Raw genomic sequence first — 20,986 nt, 5'->3', positions numbered from 1 at the left:
GTATTACTCTCACCCCAGCATGCTTAACTTCAAAATTCTGATAGAACTTAATGTGCTAGTGCTGGTATGATCATACGAGATGGAAGAATCGGAACTAGTGGCGGAGGAACGACATGAGATTATGTTCTTGGAATACTATACTATACGTTAAGGCAATTGTAACAAGGGCGTAAGCAAAATAAGAAGGATTAGCTAATTGCTAATTGACGACACAATCAACTATCGAGAAATGCGAAAGTAGGTTAAGCCAGACTACCGAGATGGAATTGGTACTACGGGTAAGGTAAGACATGGCCACGATTGGACCAAAGACCTACCCCAACATCGAATGTAGTATAAGGGAGAGAAAGGCAAGGTAAGACATGAGAACTAATGAGATAGCACTGGGATATTTCTTGTACCCTCTCATAATCTTGCAAAGGTAAAGAATACACGAGACAATGTATCTAGAGGATTACAAGCGGGGGTAAGGAAAATTGTGAAAGGGTCTAAGTAAAACTGGTAGAACTAGTTGATTACTACAGGATGGCGAGCTTCTATGCCAAAATTCCTTCGGAATTACACCAGATCATGTTAGACAATGCACAGAATGACTACAAGAGACATTATATGAGGGGACCGCATCATTATTCGGTAGCTAACTCTAAGGATTGGGAAAAAAGGGGAAGAAGAACCCAAAAGATCGAATGCCAGTTAAAGTTCTGGAAAGAGCCGAAAAGGACTATACGAGGCTAACGATTCCTAATTTATCAACTTTATTACACACCCATTTTATACTCTGTAAGAGTAGGGTGGTATATGGGTTATTGTGAATAGGCTAATGAATCAGCTCATTTTCTTCCAAGCAAGACCACCTATGCCGCTACAACTAGGTGAAGTTATATGACAAGGAAGTAGTAAGGTTTCGTGAGGTTTCCTTATCTAATATCCCAGATAAAGGGACTTCAATTATAATTAATGCCTTGAGATCAGCCCAAGAAGAGATCAGGAGCACAGACAGGTCTTAGTACCATATTTCTCCCTCGAGCTACTAAACAGACTAAGCGCACTATTAGACGTTTGAAGATATGTCACAAGCTGGGAGATTAACTTCGAAGGTATCCGGAATGACTATCTATCACTTATCAAGTTGCCTACAGTAATAATTACTACTCCAGTATTCCAATGGCCCCGACATGATTAAGCAAGCTATTGAATAAAAACCCAGAGTCGGCAGGAATGATATACAGATAATTGACATGGACGTTCAGAATTCAAATTGATGATTGGATGTTCATAACGGAGTCACACAGAAAAGGGAACTAACCCAAAATATATTAGACTGTATCAAGTTGATCATAAGGTGGGCAACACAGCTAGTAAGTTGCGCATACCACCTTATTTGGAACTATACGCCCAGTCCATCAGATAGGAATGCTTCGCAAAGATACTGACGAGCCACCCAGGGTATGTTCCATAAATAAGGTCCAGGAGATGGAGTCCTGTGAGGAAAAAAAAACCTATTGCCATCTTAGATTGGCGAACTGGAAGATTGTAGAATAAAGACGTGCCTTCCATCACGACATGATAGAAAAACCAAAACCAAAAAGAGGATGATCGGGGAACTGAAGAGAACATGAAATACAAGTATTTGCACCTATAACTGATATTTACAGGTAGCCCCGATTCCTGAAACACATATATGAAGTATTGGTATGGAAGTATGTGTTAACAAAATAGCAAAAAATCTCCCTACGATTTGTATAAGGTGCTAAGAGAAGTTTTGTCTAACATTCGGGGACGAATGTTCTAAAGGGGGGAAGGATGTTACACCCCACCCTTTTTAAACTCGGAATGTCTCATAAGTTCCTTGGAAATTATCATGTACGCCGGATACGCTACAACACTATCAAACGGCTCTAAGGAAGGGAGAATGTGATACCCTATAGTAGAGAAGGTTGGAGATGAAATCATAAGAGTCCGGAAGGAATTGGAGGCCAAGTAATGGGTCGTAGGACTCGATTTATCTACGTAAGCTACTAACTTGGAAGTCTTACATACTTAAGCTATTGGAGTACGTACCAAGATTTAGTAGCATGGGTTACATAGGCTCTTAAAATAAGACGAGATTACGAACCTACGAAACGGAGCAAAAACTAGTTTCCAAACTTACGAAAGTGAAGCAAACAGGTGACAAGAAAGCACCTCAAGCAAGCAGGTGACAAGCAAGCAGGTGACTCACCTGCCTGCTTGGGGGGGTGGACCCCGCTGCCATATGGCGGCGCGTGATAGGTCGCATGATCCTAGGTGGCGTCCTAGGGGCTGCCACGTGTCACCCTAAGGGGCTTCCATGTGGCACCTTATTAAAAGGTGGATATATACATATTAATGACTCTTAAGTCATTTAGATTCCAAAATCAGCCAAAAAATAGAGAAACAAACGTGAGAGAAGAGGCAGCCATGGTTGGAGAAGTTTAAGGTAAGTTCCTTGATTTTTCTTCCGTGAATTAATTATCTACGGTGTTCCTCAAGCACGTGGATATGTATATATGTACATATATGTATATTATGATGACTAAGAAGCCATTTATTCAGCTGTACACTTGGAAAACATTGGACAGAAACGTGAGAGGAAGAAGAGAGGAGGGCTACGGCCTAGGGGCTGCCAAGGTACGCCTCCGAGCTTCGCTCTGTAAATAAATTATCTAAGGTATACTACGATGAATTTAGGGTGCTAATAACATAAATTTACTGCTTGGGTCAGCGAGGAAGTCGCACAAACAGCCCGCTCAATTTCAGTGCGTTTGAAGAAGTTCCGAGGCACATTTTTGGCTAGTTTTGGCCAATTTCGGGTAAGGTAAGGCTTCTTCTTTAAATTTGGAATTTATGGTGTTATTATAGGGTGTATTACACACCTTTTGGGTTGCTGGAAGTTGGGTAAAAGTCGTAAAGAGTTCGACGTTCGGAATAAACTAAATTAAAGTCGCTATAGTTGAATTATTGTCGAAATAAAGTGTTGTTCTTCTGAGGTGCTGCTGCAGGGGTGTGTCTTGTGGTTGCAGGGTCTAAATATGTTATAAATGAGGTGGGGGAGCTTCTGGTTTTATCCACACGACCCCCGCTTCGTACGGTTAAAGGTTTGGCAAAAATGGAAACTAGAAATCCTATTTCGATATCGTATTTTTGAATGAGTCATTTGGAGTTTATATTGTATATTGTTGGTGTGTATTGATGCAGGTTGTTGTTGTTGGTTGGCTGTAGGTCTTAGGAACCTAATTGGAAATTTGGATAGGGCACATTATAGGGGAGGTGCTTCCCAATTTTCGTCGACGCCTTAGCGAATAACAGAACTAGTCGGGGAAACGACTAAAGAAATAGATTCCATTAATACTAAGATGTAACCTAGGGTGTTGGAAAGTAAAAGGGGTTGATATTCATACTACTTTCATGTTGAATAGGTTCAAAGGACGGCGAGGCAAGCAGGATAAGGAATAATTCAGACAAGGTATGTAAAGCCTATTCTTTCTTCTTCTGGCATGTCTTAGTTGTAGGTTAAACAGGATATGAGTTCCGGGGTAACTCCATTCTTAGCATCTCTTATTTACGTCTGAATATCGGACTTTTATAATAATTGAACTATTTCCCTGAAAACTTCTCTATGCCAAAGAGATAACAAATGTACAGGCTCCAAGTCTTACAGGCTATATGTTAACAAATGTTTCTGGTTCCATAAGCGATTTGGCTTTACTTTAGTACATGTCTACGAGCCCCGAGATTACAATTGATATTGCCCATAATGGCATTTAAAAGTCACTCGAGATGACTACACCACTACTCGAGTCCTCCGATAAAATTTTAATCTTCTTATACGGTCAAGTCTCTAATAATGATTTAAATTGCATATAGTTACTCACTACTCTACTCGTGTATATTGTAACACTTCTTTCCCTGAGTCCCGGGCCAGGATATGTTCTCGTGCACAGTTCATTGCATTATTCCCTGAGTCCCTCAATAGAGGGCCAGGATACGTGTATAGATATATGATGATGTGTTGTAATAAGGTAGTGATGGCGCCAGGCCTATGATGGTCCTACAAATGTGATTCACCAGACCCTTGAAGGGCCGGCTATATTGTATAAATTGAGCATGCATGCTTTTGTGATTCACAGAGTACATGTACATGACTTCGATTTGATAATTTGTTCCCCTGCCTCTCTATTTCGAATATACCTCTAGTGTATTATGTTACATTTTACATACTCAGTACATATGTCGTACTGACCCCCTTTCCCGGGGGGCTGCGTTCATGCCCGCAGGTACAGATACAGATTTTGGGAGTCCGTCAGCTTAGGATTCCATGCAGCTCAGCTGGAAGAGGCTCCATTGTATCGGGGCCTAGTTTTTAATACTGTCCACGGATGTATAAAAATGGTTTTATCCATTCAAGGGTACGGCGGGGGCCCTGTCCCGCCATATGTTGTCGTTTATATTTTTAGAGGTCTACAGACATGTATATGTGGGTTGTATATGTCAGTTTGGTTCAGCTGGGTCTATATGATATATTGTACATGTTGTTATGTCATGGCAGCTTTGTCGGCTTGCGTGCCCTGTCATGTTGTGATACAAACAAAAAGGGCTACAAGTATATGTAAATGTTATTGCCCAGTGGGGCTCTATTACATGATATTGTTTTATTTACAGTTTAATGTGACCACAACTGATAGATATGTGTATGGGGGGTCCAAGTCGGACCCCGTTCGTGACCTATGGGGTTGGGTCGTGACAGACTACAGGTCCAAAAACCTCACGTTTAGCAAGTGAGTCTAATTCTGATTGAATTGTCTTTTGCCATTCTGGCCAATCACATCTACGTCGACATTCTTCGACGGATTTAGGCTCAAGACTTTCACTATCTTACATGAGATTAATTGCAACATTATATGCAAAAACATTATCCACCGTAATTTTCGATCGATTTAGATTTATCTCATCACCGGTAGAACTTATTGAAAGTTCTTCATTCACTTGAGTCTCGGGTTCACTGATTTCTTTAGGAATATTAGGAGTACTCAAATCTTGACCTTCTTCAGGAGGTTCTTGTGTAGTATCATTTTTATTATTTCTCATGCTTCTCTTTCTAGGATTTTTATCTTTTGATCCCAATGGTCTACCACGTTTCAGGCGTGTTTGAGATTCAGAAGCTATGATATTAGTAGATGGTCCTTTTGGGACATCAATTCGGATAGACACATTCACTGCAGGTATATGTGATTTAGTTATCCATTTCAAATCAGTAAATGCATCTGACATTTGATTTGCTATTTTCTGTAAGTGGATGATCTTCTGGACGTCCTGTTCACATGTGCGGGTACGTGGATCAAAATGAGATAGTGATGAAACTTTCCACGCCATTTCTTTTTCGGGTTCCTTTTTTTCTCCCCCTAATGGCAGAAAAGTTGTTTCATCAAACCGATAATCTGCAAATTGAGCAGTGAATAAGTCTCCAGTCAACGGTTCAAGATATCGAATTATGGACAGTGAGTCAAATCCAACATATATGCCCAACCTTCGTTGAGGGCCCATTTTTGTATGTTGTGGTGGTGCTACAGGCATGTATACCGCACAAACAAAAATTCTTAAATGGGATATATTTGGTTCATGACCAAATACTAATTGTGACGGAGAGTATTTATTATAATATGTCGGTCTGAGACGTACAAGTGCTGCTGCATGTAAGATAGCATGACCCCAAACAGTAATTGGCAATTTTGTTTTCATTAGTAGAGGTCTTGCTATCAATTGTAGGCGCTTTATAAATGACTCTGCAAGGCCATTTTGAGTATGAACATGAGCAACAAGATTTTCAATTTTTATCCCAATTAATAAGCAATAATCATTAAAAGATTGGAATGTAAATTCTCCAGCATTATCAAGACAAATGGTCTTAATTGGATAATCTGGGAATTGCTCTCTCAATCTTATTATTTGTGCTAACAACTTCGCAAACACCAGATTGCGAGATGATAATAAGCACACATGAGACCATCTAAATGATGCATCTATTAGGACCATAAAATATCTAAACAATCCACTAGGTGGATGAATAAGTCCACATATATCTCCATGTATACGCTCTAAAAAACCAGGAGATTTGGCATCGATGGTCTGATAATTAATTTGCCTTGATAACAAGCAGCACATGAAAATTCATCATTTGTAAGAATCTTCTGGTTATTTAACAGATGTCCAGTTGAAGTTTCAAGAATTCGTCTCATCATTATTGATCCAGGATGATCTATTCGATCATGCCATAGCACAAATTTATTTAGATCAGTAAACTTCTGGTTTACGATCATATGTGCTTCAATTATACTGATTTTTGCATAATATAGGCCAGATGAGAAAGTTGGTAATTTTTCCAAAATATATTTCTGGCATGAGACACTCTTGGTTATACCAAGATATTCAATATTCATTTTATTTAGTGTCTCAACATGATAACCATTTCTGCGGATATCTTTAAAACTTAACAAGTTTCTTGGGGATTTAGAAGAAAATAGTGCATCTTCTATAATAATTTTTGTCCCCTTAGGCAGAATTATAGTAGCTCTTCCGGAGCCTTCAATCATTTTTGAATTACCAGATATTGTAGTAACATTAGCTTTTCTTCTAAGCAAATTGGAAAAATATTTCTCGCCTTTAAAAATAGCATGAGTTGTTCCACTATCAATTACACAAATATCCTCTTGATTAATCATTGATCCAAACAAGATTTGAGGCATTTCCATATTTTCACTTTTGTTACCTTGAATAAATAACAGAATTTCGTGCTGATAACGTGTTGTGAATTAAATTGGCAAAAGCTTGTTGTGAATTAAATTGGCAAAACAACACATAGAAGGTAAAGAGGAGAACAAAGATAATAGGAGAAAGGAAGCAGAACATAAAAGCAGAATATGCAAATGTTTTGTATTTCGATGCCCCATTCACTTCATTTACATGCCTGCAATATATAGGCAAAAGATAAGTTAGAAAGAGAGGAAACCAGTGGGTTGCCCACTTATTAGTGGGCCCCACTTATATATAAAAAAACATCCTCTAACTTTCTAACATATCAAAATTTCTTAATTTTTTTAAAATTCAAAGACACCCCATTCTTCAACTACCCCATTTAATAAAAATATACCCATTTAAAATATAAAAATCATTCAAGCTTTCAAACTTTCAAACTCCTCTTATGCAATCAATAACATTGCTTTGCCTCTCCTGCAACCAACAATCTCGCCTCATTGTTATTTTCACTTTATCCAAACACTCAAAAGACACCTCTTGTTCAACCAACAACTTCGCCTCGTCGTTGCTGGTGGTAAGTCATTTTTTTGGAACTTTTATGGTTTTGTGAACAAGAACACTGTTGAACTCGTTCTGTAGTTGAGAAAAATAAAAAATGGGATTAAGTGGTTTGTGGTTTCTTGTTTATGAAAGAAAATTGAGAAACCCAAAAAATCCTAATTTTTGGGGACGAAGGGTCATATGTTGCAACATATGACTCATATGTTGGTAAAAATTACCACATTCATATGTATGGCTAGCAGCGGAACCGAAACTTACCGGTATCGATACCGATCTGTTCCGGTCCGGTAAGTTCCGGTAGAGGGAACGGGACGGGAGGGTGGTGGTTTACCGTTCCATCCCGGTACGGTTTGTACAGGTCCGGTCCGGCCGGATTTTTTCGCCAGAAAAATAATATATTTTTTTAAATATAATTTAGCTGTTAATATAGTCGTTGGCCCCACCACCCGAACAACTATATCACCCCATCAACCCCTTAACAACCCCCCCACCCCATCCCCCAATTTTTTATAATACCTTAAAGTTTATAAAAAATACAATTAGATCATATTTTTTTAACTATAACCCCCCCCCCCTACAATTTTTTACACTACTTTCTACTCTCTCAACTCTCAACTCTCAAACTCTTTCAAGTTTCACTATTTCTAAAATACTTTATTAAGTGTTCTTAAATTATATTAGTTGGAAAATTTTGGTGGATTATTTTGGAGCATCTTCAAGCTCAAGTTCATCAACTTTCGACTTTTATATCTCTTTTTACACAGACGTTTGGTACATTCGTTCCAATTTATAATTTTCATCTATTTAATCTTTATTGGTTTACTTATTTATTTATTTGTGTTTAATTTACGTAATATATTTAATTTGCATATTTATAAAAGTTTAATAGTTCACTTATTTAGTCTTCACTAGTTTACTTATTTTTTTGTGTTTAATTTTTGTATTATATTTAATTTGCATATTTATAAAATTTTAATATGAATTTTGGAGATAAAAATATTTCTAGAAAAAGTAAAAAATCAATTTTGGGTAGTGTTGCTAATGTTTTAATCGGAAAAACTAAATTTAGTGGTAATTCTTCTAAATCTAAAACTAGACAACCACCATTACATATTGACACGGATGATTATACGCATGTAAATGATATTTATTTTGATATTGATAGTAATACTCAATTAGACCATGAATAATTAGATAGAAGATATGGTAATTTTGATGAATCACTAGATGATGATGATGATGATGATAATGTAGCTAATGATGATATTGATACTTTTGATGATGATGAAACTTAGCCACCTATGGATACTAGTCCTTTTTGTGCTCTCGCTCCCGCTCCTTCTCCTACTCTCCTTATACATCCTAGTAGACCTAAGCTTAAGCTTGAACGTAAAAAAAAATCTGTTGTTTGGCAATTTATGACTCAAAGTGAAGATAAAACAAAAAATAATTTGTAATAAATGTAAGTATGTCATGAACCATAAAACTACGGGAAAGGCTGGTGGTACAGGGCATTTACGAAATCATTTGATAGGTTATTGTAAAAGAGAATTTTTGGAAGCTAACGCGATAGAGGATGCAATAAAAAATGGTATGTCCCTTTCTGATGCATCTCTGGAAGTAGAGGGCTCTAACATGGTATTTATGATGACAGTTTTCATATTAGATGTGCTGCACATATATATAATTTAATTGTTAGAGATGGTATAGTAATGTATAATAATGGTTGCATTAAATGTGAAGCTGCATGTCATTTTATTTTTAAATGTCAAGTAAAATCTAGACGTAAAGAGTTTGAAAATAGGTTCCATGAATTTAATCTCCCATATATAAAAATTCCAAAAACTTTTGCTACTAGGTGGAATTCTTTATATGAAGTGCTTAAGGTAGCTTATGAATATAGAAAACTTTTGCAAATGGTTTGGATTACTCATAACGCAGATATGAATTATAGACTTTCAGAAACAGACTGGGATGACGTAAAAGAATTTGTGGAGTTTTTAAAAGTTTTTTACTTAGCTACAAAATAAATTTCTGGACTTTATTACCCTACTATTTGTTTCGTTTTACCAAATATTTGTGCAATTTTGACTAAATCTTATGATTATCGAAATAAAAAAAATTAAAGATTCTATTGCTAAGATGATTGAAAAATTTTAAAAATATATTTTTCAAATTTATTTAACTGCTTGTTTATAAATCCAACATAAAAAGAAGTTGGTGCATCACTAATGGTTGAAAAAATTTATTTTAATTTAGATATTAAAGATGATGAAGAACCTAGTTTATCCACGGTTAAATATAGTAAAAATGAAGCTAGAAAATTATATGACTTGTATAATTTTACTATTTTAAATGAAGTAGTACTTCAAGAAGAACCCAAACATCTAAGTGTAAATATTCTGAAGAAAATATTGATGATATGTTAGAAAGTTATCTAGGACTTACTTCTAACAAAAAATGATTTTGACGAATTTCTTAATCAGGGAACGGAAAGCATTAAGAATGCAGAAGGCAAACCCGACCTTTTAAATTGGTGAAGGAACAGCGGCAAGGCATTTCCAAAGCTTCAACATGTTGTTCGATATTTGTTTGCTATTCAAGCATCTTCAATAGATTCGGAGGGAGCTTTTAATGCAGCCAGATTTCAAATAGGAGAGCATAGGCATTCTTTAACATCTGATAGCTTAGAGATATTAGTATTATTTAGGGATTTGATTAATGCGGAGCATAAGAATTTTGGGCGTCCGCCACTACCTGCCCAATTTGAATATGATGTTGATAATATTTTGGTAGATTCAAGTGAAGACGGAATGTATGCATTGGAGGAACAAGCTATACAACCACTTCCAAAACAAATAACTAGAGAAATGTTAGAAGAATTAAGACGAGACTATTTTGGAGATTACAAATATTAGATAATTCGAGGCCTAATTAAAACAGAACCCTTCCTAGAAGATGGCTGCATTGATTAGGTACTCTTCTAGTATTTGTAAATTATAATATAAATTGTACTAATTATTTTTTTATAAATAAAATGATAGGCTATTCGCCTTGATTTTTTTTAATTATTGTCTTCAATTTAATTCAAATATTTTTCATGTATTTTAATTTTTAAATATTTCAAACTTTAAAACTTTAAAAATTCAAATGTTTAAAAGATTAAACTTCTATTTTCAAATTTGAAATTTAAACTTTAAGAATTCAAACTTTAAAAGTACGAAATTTGAATTTTAAAATTTTCAAAGTTAAAATTTCAAATTTTAAACTTTCAAATTTTTAAATTTTCAAAGTTTAAAAGTTGAAATTTAAACTTTAAAAATGTATTTTGGAAGAAATATTAAATTAATAATGTATTTTAGAATTTTTTTATTCATTAATTAAGTTAATTTAACTAATTAAAAATAATAATTCGGAATCCCGGTATGGTCCATCCCGATTCCGTCCTGGTATGTACCGGACAGGGACGACCATAATAGAAATTACCAGTCACGTCCGATTCCGGACGGAACCACCATTTTCTTGGCCGGTTCCGGTACATACCGGTCCAATTTTCCCAATTTTGGTACTGCTACCATGCTTAATCATATGTTTCAATAGGTAACCCATGTGTTACAACAACAGAAGGGTCATATGTTGCAATTGGTAATCCATGTGTTACAGCAACAGAAGGGTCATCTGTTGTAACTGGTGACCCGTATGAGGGTTATATGTTGCAACATAAGGATCATCTGTGGCAACATATGGATCATATGTTGCAACAGCTAACCCATTTTCAGGAAGTTTTTTAAAACTTTTTTGAATCAGTTGTAACTTTTTTTTACCTTAATAGATAAAATGTGAGGAGAAATACCATCTACTCAATCTTTTGCTGCTTTCTCTTTTAACAAATGTTCTGCTTGTCAATGCAAAAAATGTCAGTATAAATATGAGAATTTTATTGAGCGTGATACTGAATTGACAAATACTATTAAGGAATTGACACACAATAGGGGTGTCATTCCACCGAAGAAGAATGCACATTCTTTGAAGAAGAAGTTAAGGAGTTAGAAAAAATTAATTTGTAGATTACTATCGAAAAATAAAAAAAGACCATTATCAACTCCTGCTGCTCCACTATCTGTTATACCTTTGACAAATTTTGGCTCAATCTCAATAGCCAAAGAGAAAGCACTTTTGATGTGTGGAAAAAGTATCCATTTGAAGGTTATCCCATTTTCAGCAATGGTCCAACTAGACTATTGACATCGTTCTCGGAATGAATACATGAGGGACTTCACAAGCAACATGCATAAAAGTAAGTCAGTCAACTATTTTTAATATTTCTGCCGTCCACTAATTAATTATAGTTAATGTTTATACAATTATATGAATGCAAAGGATGAGCACTATATAGATAAATGCTCGAGTCTTTGATTCAGACGACTACATTTTGTCGTTGAAAATCCCAATACAAAGGACTGATTCTACCTAATGTCCCAACCCAACAAGTGTTGGAATGATGAGGTATAACTATGCTCCAACAAGTGTTGGAATGATGAGATATAACTATGCCCACTTATCTTTTGATTAACACCTGTTGATGCATACATACAAATAATTGATACATTATGTTGTTGCTTATGCATGTGTGCAACATTTGGATGTTATTTTGTACTATTTGAGGAAGAAGTCAAAGAAACTATATAATTCTCAATATCGATAGACCACCATAAATTATTTTCTCAAAACATACTTTCACAATGAAAATGGTGTTGCTAATCATCAAGAGAGAGTTGGTGACATTATCAAAGGGTTTCGTATAGCCGCTAGACTGTCTTGACACATGACAAATGAGGTGTATGTCCCGATAAATTATGATGAACAGATTCACTAGGTCTTGACAGTCATTGTATTAAAGGAACGGTGCATAAAGGTGTATGGTTTGAGTTCCTTATCGAGAAGAATCAGAAGATGTAATGAGATTCAAACGTTGGCTACAACGTTGTCAATGTTCCTTCAATATAGTGGTTTTTTGAGCAAAAAGACCGAATCAACCGGTCAGCCCTTGAATATTACAAGGGCAATAACAAATCTCTCTTATTCGAAATCAAATACGTTGATGTCATTGACCAACAAATAAGTGATTGTTTGTATGTATCACATTTTTTTCTTTTACCATTTACATGATGTTATTAGTTTTTTAATAGATGATAAACAATGCAGGGATTGTGGAATTTTTGTTGCTGTATATACTAAGTTTCTAAGTGACGGACTTCAAGAACTTGTGGATTTGTCCCTGAATCCCTTCACATTATTTATTTTAAACATATAACTCAGCTGTTGAAAAAATGTAGGATCATATGTTTCAATAGATGACTCATATGTTGGCAGAATTTTCCACAGAATAGTCATATGTTGCAACATGTAACCCATGTGTTACAACAATAGAAGGGTCGTTTGTTGCAACAAATGAGTCATATGTTGCAATAGATGAGTCATATATCGCAATATATGACTAATATAATGCAATATATGACTAATATATTACAATATATGACTCATCTATTGCAACAAACGACGCTTTTGTTGCAATATGTAATCCATGTGTTACAAGCATCCCTTCTGTTGCAACAACTAACCAATTTTCAGGAATTTGTTTTAAAAAACTTTTTTGCATTGGATTAATAAACTGATAGCCTTTATATTTTAAAAAAAACAACAACAATAATAAGGTATATCTGTTTCCCAAAAAGAATGACCTGCCCCATTTATCAAATTCAATATTTTCAAGATATGCAACAACATCTGAAACAATATCTCTGATTTGGTTAAAGTGATCATGGAACTCATCTACACTATATGCTTGTGCTGCTCTATAAAAGTGGTAGAGGATTTTTCCTTTGTGAAAATTATTTCAGATATTTTCCCCCAGGTGCCATATGCAACAACCATAATGAGCTGAGGGGAAGACAATATAAGCTATTTTTTAATGCTTGAATGTCGATCATAAATAATGCACAATTCAGGGTTATCATCCACAAAGCTGCTTATTTTCTCAAAAAAATATCTACAAAAGGCATCACATTCAGAGTCTACTACACAGAATGCAACTGAAAAAATATGGTTCTATGCATCCTGTGCAACAATAGACAACAACAACCCACCGTACTTGCCCTTTAAGAAAGTTTCATCCACAGCTATGACTTTTTTCATATGCCACCAAGAATCCAAGCTCCTATGGTAACAAAATAAATACTTGAACTTACCATTTTTATCAAGCTTAAATGCTGTCTTAGTTGGTGGATTTACTGGGCTAAGCATATAACAATAAGCATCAACAACTGCATATCCATGCTCATGTGTGCCCCTTATCAAAGCCTTTGCAATCTCGCTTTCCTTCCAAATTTTTCAATAATTGACCTTGGATTCCAATTCAACACGAATTGAAGGGTCATTTGTAGATGGGCCTTTACCCTAGAAAACTTATCTTTGAAGTATGCACCAGTTACCTTTGTTGTGACATGTGGATTATGACTTGTGAGATATTGAGAACCACATGTATGAAACTTTTCATACTTTCTAATGTAAAATTGATCAGAACATTGAAGCTTTATGGCTCTCAGCCACTACTTGCACTCAGGATCTTGACATCGAACACAATACACATCACGTGATTTTATCACCTTTTTTACTTTAAAATCTTTCTTTCACACGAATAATTTTCAAAGCAATATCTAAATCTTCCTTAATCTTGAATGACAGACCATAGTAAAAATCGGTTTCATCACCCTGAACATGATTCCTCTATATTGATTATGTGGTTGGCGGTGTATTGCTAGCAACAACTTCAGGATTAGGCGGCTAATCAAATCCACCACTTTCTTTGTCTGAAAAATTATATTCATCATTTAACATTTGTTGGTTTTGATATGTATTGCACTTCTCTACGAACCTTTCAATCAGGTATACCCTTAAAATGAGTCTACGTTCATCTGCTAAATAGGTACGTAAACTTGCTTGATTTTTTATCCTAAAAGGAGCGACCCTCTGCTTTCCACCATAACTGTGCATGTAAGTGATGACAATATCTTTCAACTCATAATTTAATTCACAATTGACATTAATATTGGCCGCAAAATCCTCATACACGATATTTTGATGCACACTCGTTAATGTCATCTCGACCATTTTTTTTCTTTCCAATGCCAAATAAAATAATTATTGGACTCAACCCATTCACCTTGACAATCAACTCCAATAGTTATTTCGTCCCCCATTGATATATGATATTGAAGAAACTTCGAAAGTAGCTACTTCAGCTTCAACCACTCGAATTTTTGATATTCCTTTTTATTTCTCATCAAATGAATAATCAATTAGGTTATCATCCTGCGCATGTCTCGAAAAGTCTTTGGCGCATTCCCTCATGGACTCAGTCTTTCTTCCATATCAATTCCATATATGGGATTGACATAGCGTCCAATTCCATTTATAATAGTCCAAACATTGAGACAAGAGGAAGAAGAAAATGCAGAAGAAGATAAGAGTAGAGGAAGAATAAAACACAGAAGAAGATAAGAGAAGAGGAAGAAGAAAATGCAGGTGAAGAAGAAAGTAAAAAACGTGGGTAAAGAGTAGAAGAAAGCACGTTAAAGAGCTGAAGAAAAAGATGGGTAAAGAAGAAGCGAGTAGTGGTTGCCTTTTTCTTAAATTAGAGGGGATTAGGGTTTCATTTTACAAGGTCAAAGTGTTAAAAATAAATCTTGAAGACTTATTTGAAAATGATCAAATATCTTTAATCTTAATTATAAACTTGGCACTACACTCAATTCTTAAGACTTGTGTCACTCCTTTTACATTTCAAGACTTTTTTGTCACCCTTAATTAAAAGTCCCATCTAACCACAACCTAGAATGTAAGAATCACTCAAATTTATTACCAGCGTACAACACTCGAAGTGAATCACTTCTCTTCTCCCGAGCACCAACGACTACTCACGCTATGCAATACGGTAGCAGAATTAGAGAAGCTTTTCTGTCTTACTCCACTATCTCACAATTTTATTCTCTCCATCTCTAGCAAAGTTAAATAAATTCATAAATAAAAATTATATTTATATAATTTATTTTTTTATAGAAAAATATGAAGAATTATCATAAAAATAAGGAGTAATGAAGGTTGTGAATATTATTATACATGATATTAAAAATAGTGTGAATATAAATGAATGTGAAAATGATATATAAAAAGGGTTTAAAGCATATTTTTGTCATTTTATTTATTTTATTTCGGGATAAGTTATCCTGAAATTACTATATCATCCAATGGGAAGGATAACTTGTCCTGGTGCTAATTATTAATTTGGGGATAAGTTATTCCAAACTTTTCAACCAAATAACAAATTAAGTGACACCATAATTTAATTTCAACATTATTTGATGTTATCCTTAACTCCAAACTATCCCTTAATTGACAGAAGGTTTTTTCTTATTTGTTTGGATATCTTTTCCCTTTACAAAATCAAGTTGAATCACTTATGTATCTTTTTTTACCCAATCATTGATATAAATCAACTACTTTTTCTTTATGTTGGAACTAGTGTATTTGTCGTCATAAAAAAAGAAAAAAGATTCATATTTTTAAACAACTAGTATACGTACTCGCCGATGTGTGAATACTATTAAACTAATATTTTTGATCATTTCATAATTAAATATCTCTTTTGAGCATGTTAAAATCATATAACCTTAAAAAAAGTTTAACTATCATTGTATTTCTCAATAAAATACAGGAAAATAATATCTACGCTCACCCTACACCCCAACCCCCACCCCCACCCCTCAATTATTCTTATTTTTTTTAAAAAAAAATTCTACTCTCCCCACACCTCCACCCCCACGATCCTCCACCACCCTGTGACTCTAATACCTTGACCTCTAATTCAACTTATATGAAAAAACATATTCATGATATCATAAAAAGAAAAGACTTTTATTCTTTATATTTTTTAATTATATTATTCAAAATCTAAAGATGTTAGATTGTTAATATCTCCCCTTAATTTTTTTTAAAATTCTACTCTACTCACACCTTCACCCCCACGACTCCTCCTCCACCCCATGTGTCATGACCCATTTTTCTTAGGTCACGATGGCACCTGCTAACACCCACCAGCAGGTAAGCCTAACCCTTAACTCTTAGCCCAGAACCAGAGGCAACAGGCTATCAAACGGAAGATGAGCCAATAAAGCAGAAAGTAAATAGTAATGAGAAGAAAGAACACGACTGAAATAAAACACAAAAACCACCTCAAGACATGACATCAGTCAATAATCGAGCATCTAAATCAAAATAGGAGTACAAGGCTTTGAAACACAAATGTAAGTACAAACAGTCTTTGAAAGCAAGTAAATACTAGTCTTAATCCAACATAGTTGGAAATCGGCAACTCTGGAGGCTAGGAGCCCAAATCTTCGAATTGAAAGCTGCTCCACACCAGTCCAAATCAACAGCGATAACCCGTACTATGATCTTCAGGGGAAGAAGTATAGTATGATTACCAAACGAATGGTACTCAGTAGGCATAGGCCCACTGATCTCCACAGATAAAGCAAGAATAAATAATATATGGATAGGTAAATACAACACAAGTAACTAATCAGGAACTAATAAAATATAGACAAGAAACAAGGCAAGGATATATAGAGATAAGAGCAGAGTCAAGAGACTTACCTGAAAGCGCAAACCAACAACTTATTTACAATCAGAAGGCATCGTAGGTGTCAACTACTTAAGAATTTAATACCAACTATCCCGCTAAAACACATAGCCACCTACGAACTAATCCAATTGCACCAAGCAGAAAAATACCGACCACAAGTCCAAACTAAGATATCCTGCAGACCAACTACAATACAATAAGAGGTAAGTACTGGTATAATCAAATAATAATCGGTCGGACGTTCATACCCCCAGAAGGTACAAACAATGACAAACATACACCCGACCTCCACAAATATACTGGTGATAGGCGATGCTAATAAATGCAAGTTTGTAGTAAAACCAATAACATCATCGGTGGCTCTCAGATATCATCAACAAGTGTATAGACCCACCCCGGCCCTTAGACTGCCAGGTGAGACCCATGAAGCTCCCTTATCTAGTTTAGTCGTGTACTAGCTAGATGGGCCTATAGGGGACGCGAGACGTCCATATACACTGCCTGAGCCCAAACCAGGTCTTACATAAACATAAAGCATCCCCATAGTGGTACCAGAGAGTGAGTAGCCAAGCCGATGTAGAAAGGGGTGACGCTGCGCTGGATAATCAAATATAGGCTAAAGGCATCCCAGATGTAGCCAATGTAGTAAAAAGGCGACGCCGCGCCGGATATCAATAAAATTGAGCGGATCCTCGATGCCTCTAAAACTATCAGTATAAAAAGGAGCACATCCTCGATGCCTCATAAATCTCAAAATCAGTTTCCAAATGATCTAGGTGGTACAAGTTCCGTTAAAACCAGTTTAAAAGTAGTAAAAGTGTGAGAAAGCCTTCTCGAAAATAGTAGTGAAACCCATAAAGAATCGGGTATCGTATCACAAAACATTTGAAAATTCTCAACCAATGCAAGAATGCCATCACCAACATCCAAACAAGACACATACAATGTCTGAATAGTAAATCAAGTCATACCATATGAACAAGGCAAAAAAACTAACCTGGGGTCCAATCACTCCTTGAATAGGGCCTTGGGCCCAACAAAAAAGAATAGATATAATGTCCTCACAAACCTACTGCTAAACAAAATTCAAAGTAATCGAAAAATGGCTCAATATCAGATAGCGGGAGAAGATATCTATAGGACTGATGCCTTACCTCAAAATATTTTATCTCAGCTCCCAACGAGCACAACTAAGCCAAATCTATGGCTATGATGAGCCACAAAGGTCTCAGACAATAGCATAAAGGCACACCAACCATAGCAAGCACTACCAGAAGCTACAATTAGCTATAAGGGCAATGAAACACAAGCTGAAGCATCTAAGGCTCAAACCTAGACTAAGGCCATCAATACCAATCCTAATAAGGATAAATATCACCACTCAAATATGCAAGTAAAGCCATGGGACTAAGATAAGGATTTTAAGAGACTACGCTAATCTAAGGCTTACTCGGAGTCAAGAAAATGAAAATGAAAGCCATAGGCCCGGTCAAAGTGGGAGACCGTAGCCTACCTTGAAGCCGATCATGCGAAAATGAAAGCCATAGGCCCGGTCAAAGTGGGAGACCGTAGCCTACCTTGAAGCCGATCATGCGTGCTTTGAATTCTCTAATTTAAAGCTTTTGACCTCCGAATAGCCTTCAATTACTGCCACGCTAATAAAATATTGATCATGATGTCAATATGAATGTTTTGACACTAAAACCACATTTTTTAGGAGACGAATCCAAAATTAAGTCTAAAATAGGATTATGAGACCCGCACCGAAAATTCTAAATTCGACTCCATAAAAATATGTATTTGAGCTTAATGAATTTTTGGTAAAAAATATAACATAATTCAGTGCTAAAAAATGAAGGAATCGGTTCATGAAATCAAGTTACCATTAATGGAGAAACCAAGAAGGTGCGTAGCCCTTTGGGCACGAAATTACCTCGATACGATGACCTTCGAAGCCCCCGAAACACTCCACAACATAGCCACGATCAATACAAAAACATAGGACTTGAAGTTGCCTTAATCAGGGCTCACAAGCTCAAGAAATTGCAAAAATATGAAATGGAACAATGCTGAGTCGCGTCTGTCTTTTAAATAAAATACCAAAAAAAATATCTTTCCATGAACGCAGAGGAAAAGGTCCGCAAAAGCGGAGGCTAAGTCCTCAATGCTCCACGAATGGGGCCAGACTTGCGTGAACGCGGGGGCCAAGGTTGCCAGCCTCTCGTGAATGCGGCCACTAGGCCCACAGATGCGAAGGCCATTTTGGTCAGCACTAGCTGAGTGCTGCATCAGCTGGTTTGGGAAATTTCAATTTCTCCAATGGGGTTCGGAACCCCGTGCATGCAAATAAACTATGCTACTCAATCAAATTTGACGTTTCAGATTCAATGACACACTTGAAATTTCCATATGAGGTCATCTCGATAAAAAGTGTGTCCTACACCCAAGCACCATTTAAATCCAAAATCCACAAAGGCTCAGAATGAGATGAAAAGCCTCGGGAATCACATGAAATGTCGTTCTAGACCAAACTCGACATTTCTGAGTTAAATGCGCTGACGAAATTTCAATCCGAGTGCGTTTACCAAGAATTTTGACTAAAGTCAACCTTAGACTAAATTTCATAGGCTAAAGCTCTAAATGGCTCCAAATTCACACTGAATGCCTCGATACTCATGTTGAAAATGCTACTAGCCTAATTTGTCAATTCTGGAGTTGATAAAATTATCAAAATTCTACTCTGATGTCATTTTTCTGGAGTTTTGATCGAAGTCAACCATTCAAATTCCAAGAGCTCCAAAATAGGCAAACGAACATAAGACCCAAACGATGACCAAGCGACCGAACTGTCAATGCCAACAAGTCATAAATGACTCTGGTTCGCTACAGGAAAGATCTAAATGGCAAAAAGATTAGAAAATGGAGAAAATGACTTGGATGGTCATTACATCATGACTCTAATACCCCAACCTCTAACCTAATTTATATGAAAAAAATATTCATGTAATCATAAAAAGAAAAGACTTTTATTCTTCATACTTTTAAATTATATTATTCAAAATCTAAAGATATTAAATTGTTAGTATCTCTCCCCCTCCCCCATCCTCCCTTACCCTACCTTTACTCAAAATCTATACGAGTGAAATAATTATGTAATTAACAATAAAGCATTCGCGTTAAATAATTTTTCTTATTATATTGTTTACAATATAAAGATTTTTGATTATCAAAAACAATTTAAATTTTTATTCTACTTTTCTCCCATTTCTTTCGTTTAAAATTTACAAATAATAATGTCTGTTATCTAATTACATTGTTATATTATCAAAAAATAGTCCATTCCCCCACCCCCAACTCCATGTTTACATTTTTATTGTATTTTAATTACTTTACTTTTGTCTAATTTAACTTTGAATTAAATTAATTTTTTGTGTTCAAAGGATAAGCAATTGAGTTTTCTTTTCTCTTATATCAAAATATAGAAGTTAGAATAGATAGTTTTGTTATGCATAATAGAATAAATGAAATATAGATTAGAAAAAGACTCTAGAATAATCTACTATGTTGGAAGTGTTTATAATTTAAAATTTAAGTTAAACACTTTCTAAAAATATGTATAAATTTTATCTTATATATATATATTTTAAAAATCTACTTAGATTCATAAAATTATTAACTTGCCCTAAGAGTTAAAAGAAATTTCATAATGCACATAAAATTTCAATATGAATTTTAAAGGAAAAAATAAAGTCATGAATAAAGAATTTTAATAGGTAACTCGTGTACATTGTGTTTAATTATACTCTAAGTTATATCATTATCTAAGTTATATTTTTAGATTATGATTTAACATTCAATGTTATGGCTTACTCGCATATACTTTAAAAATTGTTTTATCTAGTCTTTTCCATTTAAATTCAAATTTAAATACAAATATTATCATTCTAATTT

This window comes from Solanum dulcamara, chromosome 4 (genome assembly GCF_947179165.1).
Source record: "Solanum dulcamara chromosome 4, daSolDulc1.2, whole genome shotgun sequence".
Taxonomy (NCBI): domain Eukaryota; kingdom Viridiplantae; phylum Streptophyta; class Magnoliopsida; order Solanales; family Solanaceae; genus Solanum; species Solanum dulcamara.
This window is presented reverse-complemented; position numbering follows the sequence as displayed.